The sequence below is a fragment of the Pseudophryne corroboree genome, chromosome 1 (assembly GCF_028390025.1).
Source record: "Pseudophryne corroboree isolate aPseCor3 chromosome 1, aPseCor3.hap2, whole genome shotgun sequence".
NCBI classification, from domain to species: domain Eukaryota; kingdom Metazoa; phylum Chordata; class Amphibia; order Anura; family Myobatrachidae; genus Pseudophryne; species Pseudophryne corroboree.
Window position 1 is genome coordinate 1007872172 of NC_086444.1, and position 9507 is coordinate 1007881678.

Below are 9507 nucleotides of genomic sequence, written 5' to 3' on the forward strand. Positions count from 1 at the left end.
CCGGGGGCATGGCTTGGTTGTGATCAGGGCACCTGCTTGATGTCACAAGTGATCACAAAGATGGCGGCAGGCCTCCTGTGGTCGCAGTCAGGCTGCGCTGACAGGAGGCATCAACAAATTCTGCATTGCAATTTCAGTGTAGTCGCAAGGGGGCAGGCGGCGGGTAGCATGCTGGGTGGCCTTGCCCTGCGATGGGCAGCCCCCAGCATGGGCGGCCCCCAGAGGTCCATAATATGCAACTTCCTGATCCTGACTATTGCAGAAACATTTAAAGCCTTTTATTGGCCAAGACTCCTATATAATCATAAGCCTGTTCATCCAATATCTGGTGATCAGGCAAGGAATTACCTAGGTGTGTACCTACTTTAAAACAGAGCAGGTACATTGGGCCTAATTCAGACCTATTGTGCAAATTCACAAAGCAGACGATTATCGCTTGACTACGCATGCGTACGGATCGTAGTTCGCATGCACGAGGCCAAACTGCAAAAGAATCCTTAGTCTTTTTTGATCGCTAGGCGTAAGCAAGTTGATTAACAAGAAGCGGATGTTTGGGGTGGCAACTGTCCATTTTCTGGGAGTATCAGTAAAAACGCAGGCGTTCCCAAGCGTTTTCAGGGAGGGTGTGTAACGTCAGCTCCGGCCCCTAATAGCCAGTTTCTATCGCACTGTAGGAGTAAGCCTTGGGCTATGCACAGACTGGAAAAAACATTAGATGGTGAGTGAGATGCAAACAGATTTGCAGCTAGTCAGCGTTTGCAAAGCTTTTTCTGTTTGGGCGTGACTATTTGATCGCAAACCTCTGCAAACTCGCAGAAGAGCTATCAGGTCTGAATTAGGCCCAATGTCTCCATCAACAATTCTGAAGTATTAAGGGCACTGAAAATGGTGATCTCACTGTACTCCCTCATGGGATTCTGTGTGTCTGATTCAGAGTTGCACATAATTCAACATATGGATCATGTAATTTTTAGCAACATGCGTCAAGGCCTGCATTTGCAACTCAGAGCAATTGCGGATTCCTGCATACACACTATCCAATTGTTGTGCCGATGAGCCAAAGATCAGCCTGATAATTGAACAGTGTGTACCCAGGTTAAGGAACCATTAACAGTGTCAGTGTAAGGCCCCACGAGTATGGGTGCTGCTAGTCTCCAAAGTGGGGTTGTGGCCAGCTGCCACAGAGTTTTGGCTAACCTTTAGACTACTTCATAAAAATTAGAGATGAGTGGGTCCGGTTCTCCAAGAACCAGACACAACAGAACATTGCGATCCAAGTTGGGATACGGGGCCGGCTCGTGTTTTCCCACCTTAATGCCGCAATGTGTAAAAGGTGGACTCTGCCTACCATAATGTGTAAAAAGTGGGCTATGCCTGGCAACTTTGTAAAAAGGGGGCTCTGTCTGGTGTAATGTGTATAAGTGGCACTAATGTGTGGAGCAATTTGGAAAATGGAGGCTACTGTGCGATGTAATATCAATTGATATTATTTTGTGACCATGCCCTTTCACCATGAAGCCATACCCTTATGGGGTAGACCAATTCTCTTTCTGGCAAAGGGCACCGAAATGTCTAGTTACGGCTCTGGCCATGACCACCATGGAGGCATACAGAATAGCAGCCAGGATGCTGCCCATGGGACACCACAAGCCAGACTAAGCAACGAGGTGCAAGTGATGAGGTGCAAGACCCCAGGGCCTTACAACATCCTTATAACAGAATCCCTTTGCGTGTACTGTTGCTTTCGCTAATTTTTGCATACACATGCACAGTCATAGCTTGTCTAACGCTGGATGCACGCACACAACGGAAACATTGCTGCATTACATTAACATCGACAATTGCATTCAATCATGAACTAGGCCCTTGTTGCATGAAGGAGACTAAAAGACTGCTGGGCAGTGGGTAATTGCGTGAGTGTCACAAGGTACCACCTATAAACCTACGGAACTGAGTGTAATCATAACATCCATGGAAATGTTCAGTTTTCATCACATCCAATTTTGTTACAGCACTTTTGACAACCCAATCCTTGGTGTATACAGTTGTGCTCATAAGTTTACATACCATAGCAGAATTTGTGATTTTCTGGCCATTTGTCAGAGAATATGACACAAACTTTTCTTTCACTCATGGTTAGTGGTTGGGTGAAGCCATTTATTGTCAAACAACTTGTTTACTCTTTTTAAATCATAATGACAACAGAAACTACCCAAATGACCTTGCGCAAAAGTTTACATACCCTGGAAATTTTGGCCTAATAACATGCACACAAGTTGACACAAACCGGTTTGAATTGCTACTAAAGGTAACCATCCTCACCTGTGATCTGTTTGCTTGTAATCAGTGTGTGTGTATAAAAGGTCAGTGAGTTTCTGGACTCCTGAAAGACCCTTGCATCTTTCATCCAGTGCTGCACTGACGTGTATGGATTCTGAGTCATGGGGAAAGCAAAAGAATTGTCAAAGGATATGCGGGAAAAGGTAATTGAACTGTATAAAACAGGAAAGGGATATAAAAAGATATCCAAGCAATTTGAGAATGCCAATCAGCAGTGTTCAAACTCTAATTAAGAAGTGGAAAATGAGGGATTCTGTGGAAACCAAATCACGGTCAGGTAGACCAACAAAAATTTCAGCCACAACTGCCAGGAAAATTGTTCGGGATGCAAAGAAAAATCCACAAATAACTTCAGCTGAAATACAGGACTCTCTGAAAAATGTGGTGTGGTTGTTTCAAGATGCACAATAAGGAGGCATTTGAAGAAAAATGGGCTGCATGGTCGAGTCGCCAGAAGAAAGCCATTACTACGCAAATGCCACAAAGCATCCTGCTTACAATACTCCAAACAGCACAGAGACAAGTCTCAAAACTTCTGGAACAAAGTCATTTGGAGTGATGAGACCAAAATTGAACTTTTTGGCCACAACCATAAACGTTACATTTGGAGAGGAGTCAACAAGGCCTATGATGAAAGGTACACCATTCCTACTGTGAAACACGGAGGTGGATCGCTAATGTTTTGGGGATGTGTGAGCTACAAAGGCACTGGAAACTTGGTCAAAATTGATGGCAAGATTAACGCAGCATGTTATCAGAAAATACTGGAGGAAAATTTGCACTCATCAGCTCGGAAGCTGCGCATGGGACGTACTTGGACGTTCCAACATGACAATGATCCAAAACACAAGGCCAAGTCGACCTGTCATTGGCTACAGCAGAATAAATTGAAGGTTCTGGAGTGGCCATAGAAGTCTCCTGACCTCAATATCATTGAGCTACTCTGGGGAGATCTCAAATGTGCAGTTCATGCAAGACAGCCCAAGAATTTACAGGAACTGGGGGCTTTTTGCCAAGAAGAATGGGCAGCTTTACCACCTGAGAAAATAAAGAGCCTCATCCACAACTACCACAAAAGACTTCAATCTGTTGTTGATGTTAAAGGGGGCAATACATGGTATTAAGAACTGGGGTATGTAAACTTTTGATCAGGGTCATTTGGGTAGTTTCTGTTGTCATGATTTAAAAAGAGTAAACACAGTTGTTTAACAATAAATTGCTTCACCCAACCACTAACCATGAGTGAAAGAAAGTTTTTGAGTTATCATTCATATTCTCTGACAAATGGCCAGAAAATCACAAATTCTGCTAGGGTATGTAAACTTATGAGCACAACTGTAACAGGGCATAATTTGTATATCATTTAGACCCAGATCTGCATCAGATGTAACTATTGGCCACAAACCTTTTGTTACATGTCTGATGGCATCACTTTCTGTATTAAAATTATTAACTCATTGCATACATTTGTTAGAAGGTTTGGTACCCTTTTTACATAACAGTTGTTCCATAGATATTCGCATAGCTCAATTCTTTGCTTCTAATAGCAAACTCAAATTGTAGCCTTTATCTAAAACATTAATGAACATGCGATCTATAGTATTGGCTTGGCTGTCAGTAGTACTCCCCCCTAACCCTCCCTCCCTAAATCCCTCCAACTCCCAACTGTCACAACTGAGGGCTGGGGCTGACAAGAGGAAGCCTCAGTTGTAGGGGCTGAGATGTACTTGAACTTAGAGGGCTGTATCAGACCCTTAGACAAGCAGGTGGAATTGCAGTACCAATGCCCGAAGGCGTGACCACGACAACAGGAGTAAAAGTCAATGGGTTTTTATTAAGCACAGTTCAAAAAATACATCAGCAGTACTATTCAAATATGGAATGAGCAAATAGAGACAATACACAGTTGGATGCCTCTGGGTGTGGTAATATCAGGTACAGTTCTCATAGACCAGGAGATGGAATGTCCTTAACCAAGACCCGTCTGCAGAATAGTGAAATAAGAATAGGAACTGGCCAGCAGGTGTTTCACTGGAAGCTGGTAGTATTGTTGAATGAGAGTGGACTGCCGAGTATGCCGGGTGGAACCGGATCAGATGATGAACTGTGAATTATTATGCACAAATGAAGCTAGAGTTCGATGATTATGAAGATCGATGGTTAGTTGATAATCGATGATGGAGCACCGATGATTCTTGGAAGCTAGACACCGCTGGAAGCTGAATGCTGGAAGCCGGTGTTAGTAATAGCCTGGAGTCAATGCAATGGCAAACTGGGCACTGCTAGAAGCTGAATGCTGGAAGCTGGTATTAGCAATAGCCAGTAGTAGAATGCAATGGCAGACTGGGCACCGCTGGAAGCTGAATGCTGGAAGCTGGTGTTAGCAATAGCACTGCAAGGTGGTAGGCTGGTGCGGGTCTCTAGTGGAGTTTGGAAGCAGGAGCTGGAAAACCTGAAGCAGAAACAACCACAAGGAGGAGAGACTGGTACACAGGGTTTGACAACCAAAGCACTGACAATTTCCTGGTTCAGGCACAGGATACTTATACCTGCAGCAAGGCAGGCATTGGCTGAGCAATTATGTAGATTCAGTAGAGCAGCGGATTGGAGGAAACTGAAGCATGTGACTGAAACCAACATGGCTGCGCCCATGTTAGCACTTAGGGGGAAAGTTAGCTTGGGAAACCACATGGAGATTCAGCAGTAATGGCGGCGGAGGCCGCGGAGGGCAGGAGGCGCCACACTATCAACTTGCATACTAGAACCACATGGATGACAGCGGAGGCCGCGGCAGGCATGAGACGATACACTGAGAAATCTGTATACTGGAAACACAGGAATGGCGGCGGAGGCCGCGGAGGGCCGGAGATGCCATTCTGATATTTGACATGAGGCCGCTGTGACAGTGCTGCAGGATGACAGGAGAGAAACGCAGAGTGTGGACATCAGCAACACAGGTGAGATCCGACCCTGGACCGCTGAGCCAGCCTCAGGAGACATCTGAATGGCAAGTAATGGCGTCCAGTTACCCGGATCGTGACACAATCCAATAATCCCATTTTACACCCCCCTCCCTCACTCCCACCCATTCCACCTACCCTTCCCTCCCTCCACCCAACCCCTCCTCAACCCCACTTTCCTTCCCTCCCGCTCACCCTCCCTCCCTAAATCCCTCAAACTCCCATCCAATAATCCCAATGTACACTCCAATCTTTTCTCCCTCCCAACTGACAGTTTTTCACCATGCAGCAACAGCAAAGCAAAGCAAAACTGACATCACAATGGCTGTTTGTGATGTAGGCCTGTCACATGATCAGGCTACCAAACGATGGCTTACACAAAGAAGCTGTGACATCACAATGGCAGTTTAAGTGTAAGGATTGCACAGGATCACCCTACTGAAATTATAAAATGACAAAATTCATACTGCAAGCATTTTACCACTGAAATTTTCTTTCTACTGTATCTATTCATCATCTATTTGTCTATATAACTATATATCTGCTGCACAGGTTTATAAACTTTTTTTGAGAGACCTACTAAGAATACAGTAAATACCATCTAATGTGACAACAGGCAATTTCTGTATGTTCTCTATTTTTAGGGCTATGTAATTTTATTCAAAGCTCATCTGCGAAGCAGCTGAGATAATTAAGATAATAGATTGCTTTGAACTAGTTCACAGATCCTAGGCTATTTGATAATGGAATCCTCCGTCTCCAGGAAAAAAATTACTTTAAAGCGTTAGATGTTTAAAATTACGTTTTAGCCATTAGCGCACAGAAAAAGTAGCACAGGTACAATTAGATGGTGCATTGCTAACAAGTATGAAAGCAGTTTTTTTATTTTGTGATGTCATAGTGCCACCACACTAGATGATGGGTGTATTCATTGGGATACATAACAGAATTATATATTCCATGTAGTTGCATCCACTCCTCTAAGCTTGGTGGGGTGCTCTTTACGGGGCACATTTCTATTACACCTATGGTAACTTTTACCTTATTATAACCTCTATCACATTGTAACACACACTAAACACAGTACAGATATGTTCAGTACAGAATGTAACATAATCTTTAGTATTCTAGGCATATTTTACAGTTTGCGTTAATATATTACATTACATTTAATATAAAGTGCTTTGGCACTGCTCTAGTATTTTGCTGCAATTTATATAGTCAATTCCGTTAATACAGAGCACTATGGGGGCTATTCAGAGATGGATGCAGCTGCGCGTCTGTATGCAGTGGCTCCGTCTATCTGGTCTTTGTATCTGTCGCAGTGCACGGATGCAACCATTCTATTTGTGGCCGCATCCTGGAAGTGTGTGACTGCAAGGTAATTGACAGCCGTGGGCATTGAGGGGTGGCACCGCAGCGTTTACTGGGCATGGTTCGGACAACGCAGGTGTATCCAGACCGTTTTCGGGGTAGCTGCGTGACGTCACATGCAGCTGCTCTGAGAAAAAAAAATGGCACCGGTTTAACCTCAAATTGATGAGCATATGTGTGGCGTGAGGCAGCGGATGTTGCTAGTGAACTTTAATGTATAGGAAGAAGCAGGGGTGGATTGTCCATAGGGCTCACCAGGAAGATTCCTGGTAAGCCAACAAGTCTGAGAGGCCTGTTTTGTGTGTTGTCGTGTAGACCCACCACCCACATGACAGGCAGCCCACCGCATTGCCCCCATTCATTCTGTTATTCCATCTCTGCAGTACAGCAACTCTGCCATGAACACAAGGTATGTTATACCTCTTATGCTGCCCATGTCGGGCCACTTCTACATTTTACAGGGCCACTTTTAGTTCCCAATCTGCTACTGGTCTCAGACTCAACTGTAGCAAAAGATGCAAGAAAGGCACAATTTCATTAAATCCCACCCAACTTAACAGATCCGATCCCCTCCTCAGACCGCACCCCCATTAGGGCTGCTTCCAGAAATTTCCCGAGCTGGTTTTCCATCACAATACACCCCTGGCAAAAAGTATTAATTGGGAACCTTCGCCAAATGTTAGAATACAGTAGCTATTACAGTCACATTTGTTCTATACAAATACTGTATTACTACTGTCATTTACAGTAATAATACAGTATGTCTGTAAAAGCATTTGGGAATGGCATTGTAAACATGATTTTTTTGTTACTGTAATGCTTTATATGAAATAGCATATACTGTAACACATAAAAGCAGTGGTGGATTGGCTACAAGACTCACCGATGATAATACTCCTAGTGGGCTGGTCAATTTTTTTTTAAACTGTTTTGTGCCTTACTTATTTACTTTTTAATGATCCACAGCTAATTAGCATCATCATTTGTTTACTTTATGTGGCTGGCCCATTCCCAATTTATTACAAGTGCCACCATCACTTGAATTGGCCCTAGGCTGTCCTACCTTTCCTACACCCAATCTCAATACTCATCCCTCCACCGACCATCACTACCAGTACCATGGTCTGCTCACGGTTCAGAAATAGTTTTTCTCCTTCAGTCATAGTAAGGATGAACTTGACTGGGGAGTTTTAATACCTATTCTGTTCTGACTGATATGTATATGTGGTTGTTCTGGATGAAATTTCGTTGTTCTGTACAATATTTTTCCTGTTTGATCAATGACAAATAAAATATTTATCTTTATCTGCTGTTGGCAAACCAGTGACAGCTGTGTAATACAGGTCACCAACCAACCTGTGGCACTGCTGCCTATGTTCCATTGTCATATGGTGCATTCTTACCCTTCCCAGGCTGGTTGTATATCTCTGACACCCCCTGCCTCTGCTCCCCCAATATGTATGCATATCATTTGCACCCTTGCACCCTAAGACACTGCTTGCTTCTGCTCTGCCTAACTTTCTTCTAAGATTTGCCCTCTTTACCTACGTTGCCCCTAATCTCCCAACCATTCCCCATTTTTCCTGCACTTAACAGGTCATATTGTGCCATTTACCTCCCAAGAAAAGTTATCGGGTAAGAGAAGTGACACTTTCTCTAATGTTAAACCAACAGATGATACATGTGAAGCTGAGAACCCAGCCAGTTAGAATATCAGTGTTCCCTTCACAATAACTGTATGCTGTCAGGCTTTCTGAGTAAACTGACTATATGTAGCTATGTAATCTAATATGTAAATAGCCTAGTTTTTACTAAATCATTTATATACTTTCTGTATAATAAATTGTCATTTGGAGTAGTAATTAATGCACCATAGTATTGTATCATAGTACTTGATCATTTAGACTATGACAGCACAAAATGTGTCTTAAGTAAATGACATACATGTTTTTGCTGAAACAGCTTGTTGCCTGCCGCATTGTGGAACCTCTATTACACTTGCAGCAGTTTTAGAACAATATTTACCTTTATATTGCAATGTAGGGATTGTGTGGTGGAGTTAGTGGTATTGCTCCTGTGTGATGGTTAGTGGTGATGGTGGTATTACTGTCTTTTGGAGGGTAGTTCTGCAGGGGGTGGAGTAATACCATGGAAGGGCTGAGTAATAATGTAATGAAAACAAGGAAGTTGCTGTAATGTAGTTGCAGTATAACCAATTGTTGTAGCATGGAGTGTTGGGAATATTGCTGTAATGTGATAGGGATTGCTGTAATGTGTGTTTAAGGGACATTATTTATTTATGTAATGGTAATGGGCAGTACAGATGGTGTATTAGTTACAGTGGCGTGCGGTAAGGTCAGTGGCTGGTGAGGCACTACAGCCATAATGTCCGCCACATCCTGCCGATGACCCCTACCGCCGTCGAGCCAATGCCCGCTACTGCCTCTGAGCCGATGCCCGCTGCCACCGCCAATGGCTTACAAACTCGCCCACCATCAACTGACCCAGGCCTCCTCCACTAATTTGCATCTCAGTCCGATGTCGCCAATGCCTTCTGCCTGCCTGCTCATCATACTTGTTGTATATTGTACATTTTTATAGAAAAAAAAATAAAAATTAGTGTTTGGGACTGGGAAGGGAGTGGGGGGAGGACATGAATGCAATTTTGTTGTCCAGGGCTTCCATTAACTTAATGGAGAAGGGTCTGAATGTGTTAATAAAAATGTAAAAAAAAAAATGCGTGAGGTCCCCCCTCCTAAGTATAACCAGCCTCGGGCTCTTTGAGCCGGTCCTGGTTGTTTAAATACTGGGGGAAAAATTGGACAGGGGCTCC